At 33.2% G+C, this 16,787-nt stretch overlaps 2 long non-coding RNA genes across 2 annotated transcripts; one reads left to right on the forward strand and one right to left on the reverse strand.

Annotated features, from left to right (window-relative positions):
• Positions 1–4,981: 4,981 nt before the first annotated feature.
• LOC136269870 (uncharacterized) lies at positions 4,982–7,346 on the reverse strand. Its single transcript, XR_010707439.1, has 2 exons — positions 6,558–7,346; positions 4,982–5,097 (listed from the first exon to the last, which is right to left on the reverse strand). It is a non-coding gene; the product is annotated as an uncharacterized lncRNA (long non-coding RNA).
• A 4,676-nt stretch (positions 7,347–12,022) lies between these two features.
• Positions 12,023–14,409, forward strand: LOC105346817 (uncharacterized). Its single transcript, XR_010707447.1, has 2 exons — positions 12,023–12,491; positions 13,931–14,409. It is a non-coding gene; the product is annotated as an uncharacterized lncRNA (long non-coding RNA).
• The last annotated feature ends 2,378 nt before the right edge of the window (positions 14,410–16,787 follow it).

Here is a 16,787-nt window from a genome sequence, read left to right on the forward strand (position 1 = left end):
CTTTATAAAGTTAACTTTAATTTTAAAAAAAATTCTAAAGTTTGAGAAAAAACATGTAACAATGCTTACTTCATAAATTTTTAAAAAGTCTAAAACAAGCCATGACTATTTAAAAAATGTTTTTCGTGTTCTGGTTAATTTACAGCTAAAATCTAATGACAATTTTTATCGAAAAGATAAAATAATTTCCATATGACTTACTAAAGTGGCAAGACTAGATGATGAAATAAAGAGACAATATGGTGCATCCTATTATAAACCAGACTTGAAAAAATCCAATCGGGTCCGGTATATTTGTACTACTCATACATATATAAGCTTTCGGAAAATTAAATTAATTGATATATTTCATTTTAATAAAGAATTAATGATGGTCCATAAATAATTAAACAAAGACATCGTAACGTGTTATGGAGTTTCGCCTTCTTTCCTACTACGTATGTGTATTAACAAATCAAACACCAGCAGGGCTTGCAAAGGTTCTCCTGGACAGGTTTGGTGTCTTTTTTACTTCAGGTAATAATTGTTCAAAAATTTTAAAATAACCAGAATTATCATTATTATATAAGTATGTATTTTGCGTCTTCTTTTTTAAACTTTATCACAAGAGTTGCTATACAAACTAGATTCATTTTGTAAGAAGGGCTCCTTGAAAGGTTATTTGACATATTTATGTCTGCTTATATTAAAATGAACTGAAATTTGTATACCATTTATTATCTAAGGAGAAGGTGATGTGTTCTGTTTAGAGTCCTTATCACCTCGTATTCCATGATGACTGTAGTGGGGAGAAGATCCTGTAGTTTTCAGCAAGTGTCAAATAATGTCAATCAAAATCCACGTGGTACAAATAAACGATATAAGATGATTCCGGTTGGTACGACCCTCTAATTTCCGGAAGCTCATAATTACTTTAATTAGGTTTTTGAAAGGGATATTTTTGTACTTCAACTGTCACAACCAACGCGTTAATTCATTTTTCCTAACGATACAATGGGTAAATAACACATGTTTTTCAGCTGTACTGTCTCAAATGAACATTTAGATTGGAATCTTACTAAAAACATGCCACCATATACTAAAGAAAAAAAATTCTACAATACCGTAGATCCGGTAATTTTCGCAATTATCTAATTTTCGCTTGTTTCGCGATGTCTTTTGAATTGCAAGTTATTTAACACGCAGAAATTATATTCTGTATTATTTTCTATAAGGAACTTTTTAAATCGCAAAAAATGACTGGCGCAAATTAAAAATGCTACACATTTTCCCCATTTTCGCAAAATTTTGTGACACGCGAAAAAACCCCCCGGATATACTGTGTTCTAAAATGAAATTTTCTTTTTTCTTCTTTTTTATTGTAGACTTTTCATTTGTTCAGGTTTTTTAGTTAACCAACCCCCCCCCCCCCGCATTTTAAGTAGAAATTAATGTCTGTTTGTTGTGTAAATGATTTTTTATTTCGTGCCACTTTGTTTTGGACCGTTGTTTTGTCTTTGTTAGGAATCCCAAACATCTAGAACCACCCAATGACGACGACGACGGATCAAGTTTACAGTTCTGTGTATGCCCACGAAAACCCAATGGTTGTGTCTGCGAAAAAGAATGGAGCATCCGTTTGTCAAAAGAGGAAATTGCACAATTTCCAGACCATGGCCTCTTTCAACGAACAAATGAGCTAAATGGGAACGTAGAGCGTGGAGTCAATAACAAAAGAAGTCCCTACGACCACACAACACTGCCACCAGAAATAGAAAGATTGGATCCTGGCCATGTGCTCAGAATAATATACGTAAATCTAGAAACGGAGGAATTAAGACGCCAGTTTCTGGAAAGACATCGCAAATTTTTACAATGACGAGGTCGTCTTTCTTAATCATCAACTATAATATTCAATTTAAAAAAGGAATATTTATAGAGAGAGGGTCTCGTTGATTGTGTGCATAATAAACAGAAAACCTAATAAATATTATTTATTTGTACAGTGTTTTTTTTTCACTTTCCATGGAACTTTATTGATTTATTTCTATCCAAACATAAATTTGCCAAACAGACAATGACTTAAACAAATGTAGGATATTTTTCTCAATTATTCTTAAATACATGTATATAATCGGTTATAAACAAGAGGCCCGGGAACCACATCGTTCACCTGAGCAATAATAGCCAAACTCTGATCAATTCAGCACTGCAATATCAAAATGAAAATATTATAACAATTTAGTACAGTAGACATAGTAGAGCTTGCGCAAAAGTTAAGAAACTGCCAACTTCTATCCAGTTATTTTTTTTACGGTAAAAAACAAGCTCCTTTTGTAGTTTAGTATTTGTAGGAAGATTTTTCTCTATTCGTATTCAAAAATCACCCCTCCAATTTTTTCCAGAGAATCATGATTTGTTCTAACTTTAATCTATACAACCTGTGCTTTCACGTAAGTTTCAGCATTTTTTGACGGAATCATTTTTCAGAGGAATTTTAGATATTTTTTTCTTATCTTCCCATGCAAAACAATTGATCCCACCGGCCATTGTGGCCCCACCCTACCCCCGGGGTCATGGTTTGAACAAACTTAATTTACACACATGAGGATACTTCCCTGGAAGTTTAAGCTTTAAACGCAAATTGGTTTTTGAGAATATTTTTAAAAAATTCTCTATATTTAGTCTTATGTAAAATTTTCACCACAATTGCTTCCCCACCCTACTCCAGGGAGGCATGATTTGAACACACTTGAATCTACACTTCATGAGGATGCTTCCACACAAGTTTTATCTTTTTTTGGCTGATTAAATTTGAGAAGATTTTTAAAGATTTTTATTCTATATATATTCTTGACCATGATTTAAACAAACTTAACTTTACACTATCTGAGGATGCTTCCACAAATTTTCAGCTTTTCTGTCCTTATGGTTTTTTTCGGAGAAAAACTATAAAGATTTTCTCTATGTATTGTTATGTAAAACTTTATATCCCATCTTATTCCGGGGGATCGTGATTTGAACAAACTTTAATCTCCACTACGTCTGTTTGAGAATGCTTCCACACAAAGTTGAGCTTCTCTGGCCAAATGGTTTTTTGAGAAGAAGATTTTAAAAGACTTTCTCTATATACAGTACATGTATTCCTTTGCAAGTAATCATCCCCCATTGTGGCCCCATCCTAACGATTTAAACAAATTTCACTCACACTATCTGAGGATGTTTCAACACAAGTTCCAGCTTTTCTATCTTAATGGTTTTTGAGAAGAAGACTTTTGAACAATACGAACAAATTCTCAATAATTGTAGATTGTCTCCCCTTAAAAGAGGATGAGACCCTTATTTTAACAAACTTAAGTCCCCTTAACCCTGTAATTGTTCGTGCCAACTTTGGTTAAAATTGGCCCAGTAGTTCTAGAGAAAAAGATGAAATCGTGAAAAGTTTACAACACCGACGACAGACAACGGACAAATCTCAACTTAGCCTTCGGCTCAGGCGAGCTAAATAATTACAATGTTCAACACCTAGAGTAAAAATAGAAAGTTTAAAAAATTAAACCTCTGTCTGTTATTCAAAAATAACGAACGGTAATAGCTGCCCAATCCTTCAGATAATGTATGGTAGCGATTGCCAACTTATTGTACCTGTACTTCTAGTAAGAACAATAATAATTTCTGTAAGTTATTTCGTAACCTTAAATGCCTTTCACGCTCTTTATAAAGTTAACTTTAATTTTAAAAAAAATTCTAAAGTTTGAGAAAAAACATGTAACAATGCTTACTTCATAAAGTAACGCCATTACTGTTCTTTTCTCAGAACCATTCCCATCTCCATACCCAGAATACTAGTATTACATTTACGAACAATATTTTGTTAGCTTTGCAATCCTTTATCGCGAAGGGGAAATAAAAGAATCAACAAACACAACAGCGGATTTGCGTTTCTTAAATAACGATCAATAGCAATGCGCACGCGTAAAGGAAGGGAACGATATGACCAAAATTGGAAATGTGCAGAAGCAAGCGTTGATGTTTCCTTAGTCTTCTGAACGTTTTACGGTACAGATTTGAACACGGCACGAACATCACTTAGAAGGAGACAGGGGTAACTGCATCGTCCAATGAATCATTTCCTAACCTGCTTTGCAGAATCATACCGGGGACTTGCGATTTTATCAGAAAGCAGTTCGAACACGCACTATACTGTAAGGTCGTCGATTTTGCCAACATTCAGTAAGATTTAGAGACTGGCTAAGCGATTTAAACAAAATTACTCCATTAACATTACATTGGTTATAATTACCTCAACAAATAGAGGCGCCCTGAGGGCCCTAAATTCCCAGTCTTATAACCTTAAAATTTTTACCATCCTAAACAATCTCAAGATATTGTTTATTCTTAAACACTGTCAAATGTAAATTAAAATCAAAAGATGTTTACTCTGATGTACAGGCTTTATAGCATATTGGCCAAGGTGAGTTTTAATGAAAAATAAAAAGCCTCAAAAACTAGAAAAAGAGTTTTGGATGGCAAATAAGAGGTTCAAGTTACACTCTTAAGCATGTATCACATGCATTGCTGTTACCTGTGATACCATTTCACCATTGTCCAACAATTATAGTACTAGTATACCCATGATATTATAAACATCTAAAATTAAGCGAATCTCTATTATGATAACAAAATCCACACACCATGTACAAAAACTATTCCAATATACTTAAAATGAACATTGCTGAGGAGTGGACATTACTGTAAACCAACTTTTATTCACGTGTGAGAAATTTTCGCGAGGTTAATGAGAGCCTTATCGTCGTGAATGTTTCTAGCCGCAAACCAACCCTTAGTCTATAGTTTTTATAACAATACAGGTCTGGATAAGGCTTGGTCGCGAACATTACCGGTAGTCGTCACGAGCCAGTTAATCGGCAGTTAATCGCCAAATAAAGTCGCAGCGAATAAAAATTGGTTTACAGTATTACACTAAAAAACTGCACTCATCTGTTGTTTCATGTTTTATTAAGCACATAGATCAAATACAACATATATAACAGTTAAGTTGTTTTCAGCGACAACACTTAGAATAGGTCTGGGCATCTCTCCCCTCACATCTTATCCCTAAAAACAATGCAAACACAACTTATTACTCTACTGTAAATATATGACAAAACCAAACAAACTCCCCTTGATTATGAAAACATAACAGTTTATAGAACAATATTTATGATCTTAGAAAATGAAAGTTATGACCTAAAAAGTATATTCAAAACATCTCTTTGTCAATGAAGCCTTAGAGAATGAAAAAAGTGGCCTTCATTTTGTTCCTACATTGCATAATAAAGGGCTATCAGATTACACTTGAACAACTGATGTTAATTAAGTATCTGTTAAGAAGATGGGGGAATAAGATGGCGCAAATGTTCATTCGGTTTAGTAGTGAAATACAATTTTGAATTTATTTTTTCCAAATTAAATCTATTCAAATATATTATAGTACAAGTTTGCAAATGCACAATTTTTAACTATATTCAGTTTATAACAATAAATTTAACAAAAGATAAGAAAAAAAATATTGCCAGAAATTTTTGCGGTATCAAACCCTTAACATAAAAACCCTATATATTTAGAGTTAGCTTATGTCGGGTACTCTAACCACTGAGCCATTTCAGACATAACAAAGTAAGCTGTTTAAATATTATGTGTGACTTTGACCACGAGTTTAAGGACTTGTATTATTTTTTCAATACGTTCAATTGTTGGGATACAAAATGATATTTTAAATGTATAGTGGGTCATCTCTCCACGTTTTTTATTGATTGAAATCAGTTTGTTTTCCAACAAACCTTATTTGGACTATGAGAAAAATATGGAGCACAAACCCACTCTATGAATGAAAATGCCTTGAAGTTTTAAAAAATGACAGTATTTGCAGGTTTTGTTATGTATGCGCCTGTTTGAGTCAACATATTTCAAGTATTGAACATGTTTATAGGTTAAAAATCAATAATACGTTAAATGTATATTGTTTTAAATTATTTTTAAAAAATATATCAGATTTATTGATATTTTAATTTTTCAGTAGCTTGTCCGATCATGTATGGGCATTCGTCAAGAAAAAATCCATAAAATTTAGATTTTAAATTTGAGGTTTTTTTTCTCCGTTTCTTTATATAGAACTTTAAATTTCTTCTGAAGGAGATCAATACAGTATAAAAATGGCCATCATCATTCAGCCCTCCTAACTACATCTTCTTGAATAGGTCAGGGTCATGTGACTCACTTAACATTTGAATTTCTGAACACAGAGAAATTAAAATAATCAGCTACTATATACCAGTATTTGAGCATGTCATGTGACTTGCTAGTCCACATCAAACCTACCAATGATGTCCCTAACTACAGATAATCTACCAGTAACTTCTTTACTTGAAGAGATCATGTGACTTATGTATATACCGGTATGTCTATATTCAGCTGACTAATCATGTCCCTGACATTGGTCTATATTTGAATCCCTGACCACAGAGAAAATAAATTAACCAGCTACTATATATACTTGAACAGGTCATGTGACTTACTGGTCTATATTTAGCCGACCAATCACGTCCCTGACCATGGATATGAGGACCTGATGGTCCTGGGGGGAGTCCAGGATCAGGTTGTGGAGCTTGGCCATGTAATTGTCTATTGTGTCCAGGGTAGGAAGCTCACTGGTGCCTGTATCAACCAATCAAAAACAACTCACTTGGTCCTCCTATACAGGGAAATGCTTTACTAAGACGATAATAAAAATAAACATTTAAGAGAGGTAAGTAAACAATCAACAGCAAAACCTAAATTATATTATTTCCTTTAAAACATTGTCTACAAAACCTAATATAATTGTACATGAAATGTCTATAGACAGGTAAAAGAGGTTTGTTTTCAATATTCGGTATCACTTTTTTCTGGCTATAACACGAAATTGAAGCCGAGTACAGTAATGAATAAATATTTGTTAACCAACGATTTTTCGTGGATTTCTTGTTCATTTGTTCTTAGATATCAAATGTTCTTTGATGTGCTATTCAAAAACAAATTATATAACATTTTTTATTAAGTGTTCTCGTTATGTCAAACAGGAGATGATTTTATTTCCCTGCTTTCAAATCTGCTGAAACACATCACAAAGATTTAATTATACTTTCATGTTAAATACTGAAATCTGATTGGTTTAGACGCAGTTGGTAATCCGTTCTATTACCCTCAGCGTTAGCAACACCCTTGGCAACGGGCAACACAACGAATTGTTACATGCGTGTAAATTATGCGCGTACGGTTCGCCATAAAATTCACGTCATTTCTATATAAAAACACAAAATTTTCTATGTACTGAAGACATTCAGTAAAATAGAATAAATAGTGCTTCGCGTCGGTTGACAATGGTTTTCTCGGGGTGTCAATTTCAACTCTTACCCTCCCAAACAGGCACTTTTTTTTTTTATAATATATTACCTTTCATAGGAAATACATGTATTTCTATTGCCCTCCCGAAACTGTTATATCATCTTCTAATGCAATTATTCTGCATATTAATGACTTTATTTTTTTCGTAACTTAAAAAGCTAGCCGCTAAACAGTTTAGCAAAAATTAAAATCGTTCATTTTTTTTTTAACGAAATTGTCATTGTTTGATAGACGAGCCATATTTTTGTGTCCAGTTATGCATTTCGACAACAGTAACGCAAATTAACGTCATCGTTATTTAGAATCATTGAGACAATTTGAAAAACAGATTAAATGACCTTTTGCTAAACGTTTATATGATTTTTTATTTAAAAAAATGAACACGTGTTAATGAAATACACTGGGAAGTTAAATAAATGCGTTCGTTAGCCGATTGTGATCTTTCAAAATGTTATACATCATATGTTACATGTTTTCTCGGGCGACATAACACGCCAGGGCTTTCACTGCAAAAGAGGCAGGTTGATTTATCAGTATATTTATACTAACAAAAGAATATTCATTTCAAACCAAATGTGTATACGTTGAACAGACTTATATCATGCATAATTAGATATAAGAATATTACGTAGTTCGTTTTTAGGTTATTCTCCAAATTACTGTGGATACATTAGAATTCGTGGTGGCCCAATTTTCGTGGTTATCGTGGGTAGTCCTCCCCCACGAATTTACGTCCTCCACGAAAACACGTTCTGAAAGAGTTATTAAAACTGAAAACTAACACATCCACGAAATTACATCCCCACGAATAAGCAAAAACCCAACAATCCACGAAAATTGGCCCCACGAATTTAAATGATTCCACAGTATTAATAAATATTCCTTAAACGATAAACGGAAGTAAATGTCCAGTTTGACCAGCAATCCCATTGGGAGTTCACATTTTGTTCTCGTTAGATTAAAATATTTAACACTCTGGTAAAACATTATTTTTTTGCATCTAACTTTTTTTTGTTTTTAGTTTTAATTGTGTTACAATAGCACACATTAACAAGCACATTTAAACTTCAAACGCTATGTATCAAACTGTTTCAGAATGGCCCTCGTAAGTTGTTAGAACTTATGTCATAATCATTTGTATATGTGTGTAATATATACAAGGGTTGTCCAAAAAGTTCGTGGACACATGTAATTTTATTCAAAATAAGGGCGCATTTATCAGGAAAGTATTATAATATCTGAATATAGTGTATAATAATGCATATGTATATAAATAAGAGCACTGTACGATTTCAGTTTATTTCTATGAAAAACATTCAAAACCACTTTTGTTTTATTTGAAATTTTATGACAAATATTTTGGTATACAATATGCATATATCAACCCGTTTAAAATAACGGAAACGCGATTGTCCACGAACTTTTTGGACAGCCCTCGTATATACATTAAACTATGTTCAAATCAATCAAATCTTCAGACTGTATATGTTGATATAATGTTTTAGAGAATAAAATTGTTTCGATATGGTAGTCTTGCATGAAGTTTTACTACTTCCATTGTACAATTGAATTTCCGTTCATCCTAATCCTAATTTCTCAGGGGGTAGTGGGAATTTGTTGTGGACAACATAATTTCCTTTTCTAGAATAAAAAGTCACCAAATGAAAAAACTTAACATCCCAACAAAATGGTTTTGTCAAGGGATGATGTAAAACTTATTTTCAATGCAAGGTATTGTGGTACAAGTTAATGTAGAAGAACTATTTAGAAAAGAAATAAGAGGTATAGACTTCGTTTATACTAACTTTTTTTTCAGCAATTCGTTAAAAGCCACAGCCTCCTCGAAAATCAAATATACTCAAACATTATTGCTCAAGTTTCATGCATGCTGGTTGTTTACTATACCTTAACCGATGTTGTCTAAAGTTAGGTAATTTCAAAACTAACGCGAGATAATGATATTTATTAACACATGGCGGTTAATGTTACTTTTGAATAAAAACGCAATCCAAATTTTAAAAAAAGCTATAACTTAGCACTAAACTGAATCAAAGTAATAGGTTGTGAAAAAGCTATGACCACTCGAATTAGATCTGACCACTTTTGGATGTCTAAGATCCTAAAACTGAATATAAATCTTATCTTTATGTTTAATGGGCCTCGTAAGTTGTTAGAACTTATGTCATAATCATTTGTATATGTATGTTATATATACAAAAAAGTATGTTCAAATCAATCAAGTCACCAGACTGCTTATGTTGATATCATGTTTTAGAAAATAGAATTGTTTTGATAGGGTAGTCTTGTATGAGGTTTTACTACTTCCAATGTACAGTTGAATTTCTGTACACCCTAATCCTAATTTCTCAGGGGGAAGTGGGAATTTGTTGTGGACAACATGATTTCCTTTTCTTGAATAAAAAGTCACCAAATGGAAAAAAAAATTAGCATGCCAACAAAACGGCTTTGTCAAGGGACGATATAAAAAGTGTTTTCAATGTAAGGTATTGTGGTACAAGTTAATGTAGAAGAACTATTTAGAAAAGAAAAAAATGTATAGACTTCGTTTCTATTGACTTTTTCTTCAGAAATTCGTTAAAAGCCACAGCCTCCTCGAAAATCAAAAATAGTCAAACATTATTGCTCAAGTCTCATGCATGCTGGTTGGTTACTATACCAAAACCGATGATGTCGAGTTAGGTTATTTTAAAACTAACGCGAGATAATGATATTTATTAACACATGAAGGTTAGTTTTACTTTTAAATAAAAACGCAATGCAAATTTAAAAAAAAAGCTATTACTTCGCACTTAACAGCATAAAAGTAAAAGGTTGCGAAAAAGCTATGATCACTCGAATTAGATCTGACCACTTTTGGATGTCTAAGATCCTAAAACTGAATATAAATCTTATCTTTATGTTTAAGGTATCCAACTCGTTAATGTTCTTGTATGAAGAATTTTTTGAGAAGTATATCATTGAAATCTGTAGACAAAACACTTAAAAATACAAAGGTAATGGGAGGTCAATGTTCATTCCTCTGAGTAATGGCCAATTTAATTTGACCTTTTTCAACCTAAAATGCGATTTCAGCCTGATTAGGATTTGTTGTCAGTATTTTTGATTAAGCAAATTTATTTCTTCAAATAGTGTTCTTAATTATGCAAAATGGTCCCACTGAATAGAGTGATTACGAAATTACTATGTACGAAGCTGCATAAATTTTTGTGTGACCTTTATGCACTTAAAATAGACAATCTCTACAATTATATGTGTCATTATATGAATTTCATGATGTGATCAAGTGCGGTTGGTCGTGATCAAATTTGTCATAAAGAAGTTCGGACTTCATTTGATTTGAACACCCCTATCTGTATTCGATCACCTCATAATACTCAAAGAATGATTCCTTATGCCTTAATTTAAAAAGATATTCATAAACAATACAACTTAAGTTGGAATAACACATCATCACAAAATGGCTGACCGCTGATCGAAACGACATTTCGTTTTATTAGATATAGGATTTTATAATTGAAACATGTAACTTACTCCATAGGCGAGTGGATTAAGTGTCGGACTTGTGATCCGTACATCCCGGGTTCAAACCCCGCGGGGTCGTTTGTTGTTACTTACTGAATAATCATTTTAGATATTCATATTTTGTCCCCAAACTGCAAATTGTTCGCTTATTTGACATTTATACCGTTTATATATCATTATATATTTCATTATCAAAAAATTTCCTTTTAATTCTCGAGTGACTTTTTCCAGGTGTGCTATTCTACCTTAATGTTTATAACATTTTACATTCTAATCTAAACAAGATACGGTTAGTGAAACATCTGTTAAAGAGGCTTGATGGTCAAAATGTTAACCATCAAATTGATATAAAATTTAAGAAATACCGTTAACTAAAGAGCAACCCATAAATGTTGACTTTCAAATTATTTTCTTATATTTTTATATTTTTTTTCTACTAAAAAAGATCAATACTCTGTGAAAATGGTCACGGCCATTAAGCCCTCTTAAAAGTTAAAAAATCTGTCTCATGATTTAAAATCAATCGGATCTTTTTTTTATGTTTGGGTGGGGGGATAGGTGATCAGTTATTCATCCCTCAGTTCTACTATAGTTCAAAACGTTTATTCAGTTTTTCATAAGAATAGTACATGCAACAGAGCTGAAAAAGAATGCTTAAATTTTTTTATGCAAAAAAATGACCATAGGCGCTCCCCATCCAAATCTGAGTAATGCAAATATTTCATTCCTTTACGATAAAAATAGTTTATGGATGCAATGTTTCAATACTAAAATGAAGACGAGGAGCGCGCCTATGAAATAAAATGGCAGAAGAAGGGGTATTTTTTAATTAACTAAAGGACCAAAACAGTGATGAGTTCGACGATATGCAGCTGTTCAGACGAATTATATTTTTGTTTAAGAAAAATATTCTTGACTAGTCGAACCCATTATTAAGTCGTACGCTAGACATTGTGACGACACCTTCGGCGACAAAACAATTTGACCACCTTAATTTATGTTAACACATTCTAATAATTCCTTTAGAATAAAATAAAAATTAGAGATATCAGAATCTGTTGTTTATTCGTGAATCGTACAATCTCGAAAGCCAGAAATAGACAAGTTTGAATGATTAACGATGCTTTTAGGTCTGAAATGAAACCAACAAAACCAAAAGTTGTTCTATGTTTTTGATGTACCAAGAGAACATGCGTTTTTCGATTGCAATCCGCACCTGATCCCTTTTTGCGTAGGGGACGTTAATTAAGACATTGTGTCTCTTCTTGTCTCGCCCTTTGCCATCTTTTGTTATAATACAATTTCTGGTCTCACCTTTTGTTTTGTTATAGAAAGTTCTGTATATAAAAGTCGCGCTCACGGTTACATTTCACTCCGTTCACAGAGCTGTAGAAGATGGTCAACTTCGGGTTGCAGTCAGCAATTTTGACGCTTTTATTTACAGTTGCGGCAACATATGATGACGTCATCAAAGACTCGCTCATCCTGAAGCAGGATGATGGCCAACCAAGGAGTCAGGAACGGTGAGTACACAGTAAAAAAAATATATCTTAGATACTCTTTTAAAGATAAAGTATAACAATAAATTTTTTAAAAAGTCTAAAACAAGCCATGACTATTTAAAAAATGTTTTTCGTGTTCTGGTTAATTTACAGCTAAAATCTAATGACAATTTTTATCGAAAAGATAAAATAATTTCCATATGACTTACTAAAGTGGCAAGACTAGATGATGAAATAAAGAGACAATATGGTGCATCCTATTATAAACCAGACTTGAAAAAATCCAATCGGGTCCGGTATTTTTGTACTACTCATACATATATAAGCTTTCGGAAAATTAAATTAATTGATATATTTCATTTTAATAAAGAATTAATGATGGTCCATAAATAATTAAACAAAGACATCGTAACGTGTTATGGAGATTCGCTTTCTTTCCTACTACGTATGTGTATCAACAAATCAAACACCAGCAGGGCTTGCAAAGGTTCTCCTGGACAGGTTTGGTGTCTTTTTTACTTCAGGTAATAATTGTTCAAAAATTTTAAAATAACCAGAATTATCATTATTATATAAGTATGTATTTTGCGTCTTCTTTTTTAAACTTTATCACAAGAGTTGCTATACAAACTAGATTCATTTTGTAAGTAGGGCTCCATGAAAGGTTATTTGACATATTTATGTCTGCTTATATTAAAATGAACTGAAATTTGTATACCATTTATTATCTAAGGAGAAGGTGATGTGTTCTGTTTAGAGTCCTTATCACCTCGTATTCCATGATGACTGTAGTGGGGAGAAGATCCTGTAGTTTTCAGCAAGTGTCAAATAATGTCAATCAAAATCCACGTGGTACAAATAAACGATATAAGATGATTCCGGTTTGTACGACCCTCTAATTTCCGGAAGCTCATAATTACTTTAATTAGGTTTTTGAAAGGGATATTTTTGTACTTCAACTGTCACAACCAACGCGTCAATTCATTTTTCCTAACGATACAATGGGTAAATAACACATGTTTTTCAGCTGTACTGTCTCAAATGAACATTAAGATTGGAATCTTACTAAAAACATGCCACCATATACTAAAGAAAAAAAATTCTACAATACCGTAGATCCGGTAATTTTCGCAATTATCTAATTTTCGCTTGTTTCGCGATGTCTTTTGAATTGCAAGTTGTTTAACACGCAGAAATTATATTCTGTAATATTTTCTAAATATTTTTCCCCATTTTCGCAAAATTTTGTGACACGCGAAAAAACCCCCCGGATATACTGTGTTCTAAAATGAAATTTTCTTTTTTCTTCTTTTTTATTGTAGACTTTTCATTTGTTCAGGTTTTTTAGTTAACCCCCCCCCCCCCCCCGCATTTTAAGTAGAAATTAATGTCTGTTTGTTGTGTAAATGATTTTTTATTTCGTGCCACTTTGTTTTGGACCGTTGTTTTGTCTTTGTTAGGAATCCCAAACATCTAGAACCACCCAATGACGACGACGACGGATCCAGTTTACAGTTCTGTGTATGCCCACGAAAACCCAATGGTTGTGTCTGCGAAAAAGAATGGAGCATCCGTTTGTCAAAAGAGGAAATTGCAAAATTTCCAGACCATGGCCTCTTTCAACGAACAAATGAGCTAAATGGGAACGTAGAGCGTGGAGTCAATAACAAAAGAAGTCCCTACGACCACACAACACTGCCACCAGAAATAGAAAGATTGGATCCTGGCCATGTGCTCAGAATAATATACGTAAATCTAGAAACGGAGGAATTGAGACGCCAGTTTCTGGAAAGACATCGCAAATTTTTACAATGACGAGGTCGTCTTTCTTAATCATCAACTATAATATTCAACTTAAAAAAGGAATATTTATAGAGAGAGGGTCTCGTTGATTGTGTGCATAATAAACAGAAAACCTAATAAATATTATTTATTTGTACAGTGGTTTTTTTTCACTTTCCATGGAACTTTATTGATTTATTTCTATCCAAACATAAATTTGCCAAACAGACAATGACTTAAACAAATGTAGGATATTTTTCTCAATTATTCTTAAATACATGTATATAATCGGTTATAAACAAGAGGCCCGGGAACCACATCGTTCACCTGAGCAATAATAGCCAAACTCTGATCAATTCAGCACTGCAATATCAAAATGAAAATATTATAACAATTTAGTACAGTAGACATAGTAGAGCTTGCGCAAAAGTTAAGAAACTGCCAACTTCTATCCAGTTATTTTTTTACGGTAAAAAAACAAGCTCCTTTTGTAGTTTAGTATTTGTAGGAAGATTTTTCTCTATTCGTATTCAAAAATCACCCCTCCAATTTTTTCCAGAGAATCATGATTTGTTCTAACTTTAATTTATACAACCTGTGCTTTCACGTAAGTTTCAGCATTTTTTGACGGAATCATTTTTCAGAGGATTTTTAGATATTTTTTTCTTATCTTCCCATGCAAAACAATTGATCCCACCGGCCATTGTGGCCCCACCCTACCCCCGGGGTCATGGTTTGAACAAACTTAATTTACACACATGAGGATACTTCCCTGGAAGTTTAAGCTTTAAACGCAAATTGGTTTTTGAGAATATTTTAAAAAAATTCTCTATATTTAGTCTTATGTAAAATTTTCACCACAATTGCTTCCCCACCCTACTCCAGGGAGGCATGATTTGAACACACTTGAATCTACACTTCATGAGGATGCTTCCACACAAGTTTTATCTTTTTTTGGCTGATTAAATTTGAGGAGAAGATTTTTAAAGATTTTTATTCTATATATATTCTTACCAAAACTTGACCACCACCCCCATTGTTGCCCCACCCAACCCCCAGGGACCATGATTTAAACAAACTTAACTTTACACTATCTGAGGATGCTTCCACAAATTTTCAGCTTTTCTGTCCTTATGGTTTTTTTCGGAGAAAAACTATAAAGATTTTCTCTATGTATTGTTATGTAAAACTTTATATCCCATCTTACTCCAGGGGATCGTGATTTGAACAAACTTTAATCTCCACTACGTCTGTTTGAGAATGCTTCCACACAAAGTTGAGCTTCTCTGGCCAAATGGTTTTTGAGAAGAAGATTTTAAAAGACTTTCTCTATATACAGTACATGTATTCCTTTGCAAGTAATCATCCCCCATTGTGGCCCCATCCTAACGATTTAAACAAATTTCACTCACACTATCTGAGGATGTTTCAACACAAGTTCCAGCTTTTCTATCTTAATGGTTTTTGAGAAGAAGTCTTTTGAACAATACGAACAAATTCTCAATAATTGTAGATTGTCTCCCCTTAAAAGAGGGTGAGACCCTTATTTTAACAAACTTAAGTCCCCTTAACCCTGTAATTGTTCGTGCCAACTTTGGTTAAAATTGGCCCAGTAGTTCTAGAGAAAAAGATGAAATCGTGAAAAGTTTACAACACCGACGACAGACAACGGACAAATCTCAATTTAGCCTTCGGCTCAGGCGAGCTAAATAATTACAATGTTCAATACCTAGAGTAAAAAGAGAAAGTTTAAAAAATTAAACCTCTGTCTGTTATTCAAAAATAACGAACGGTAATAGCTGCCCAATCCTTCAGATAATGTATGGTAGCGATTGCCAACTTATTGTACCTGTACTTCTAGTAAGAACAATAATAATTTCTGTAAGTTATTTCGTAACCTTAAATGCCTTTCACGCTCTTTATAAAGTTAACTTTAATTTTAAAAAAAATTCTAAAGTTTGAGAAAAAACATGTAACAATGCTTACTTCATAAAGTAACGCCATTACTGTTCTTTTCTCAGAACCATTCCCATCTCCATACCCAGAATACTAGTATTACATTTACGAACAATATTTTGTTAGCTTTGCAATCCTTTATCGCGAAGGGGAAATAAAAGAATCAACAAACACAACAGCGGATTTGCGTTTCTTAAATAACGATCAATAGCAATGCGCACGCGTAAAGGAATGGAACGATATGACCAAAATTGGAAATGTGCAGAAGCAAGCGTTGATGTTTCCTTAGTCTTCTGAACGTTTTACGGTACAGATTTGAACACGGCACGAACATCACTTAGAAGGAGACAGGGGTAACTGCATCGTCCAATGAATCATTTCCTAACCTGCTTTGCAGAATCATACCGGGGACTTGCGATTTTATCAGAAAGCAGTTCGAACACGCACTATACTGTAAGGTCGTCGATTTTGCCAACATTCAGTAAGATTTAGAGACTGGCTAAGCGATTTAAACAAAATTACTCCATTAACATTACATTGGTTATAATTACCTCAACAAATAGAGGCGCCCTGAGGGCC

The sequence above is a fragment of the Magallana gigas genome, chromosome 1 (genome assembly GCF_963853765.1).
Source record: "Magallana gigas chromosome 1, xbMagGiga1.1, whole genome shotgun sequence".
NCBI classification, from domain to species: domain Eukaryota; kingdom Metazoa; phylum Mollusca; class Bivalvia; order Ostreida; family Ostreidae; genus Magallana; species Magallana gigas.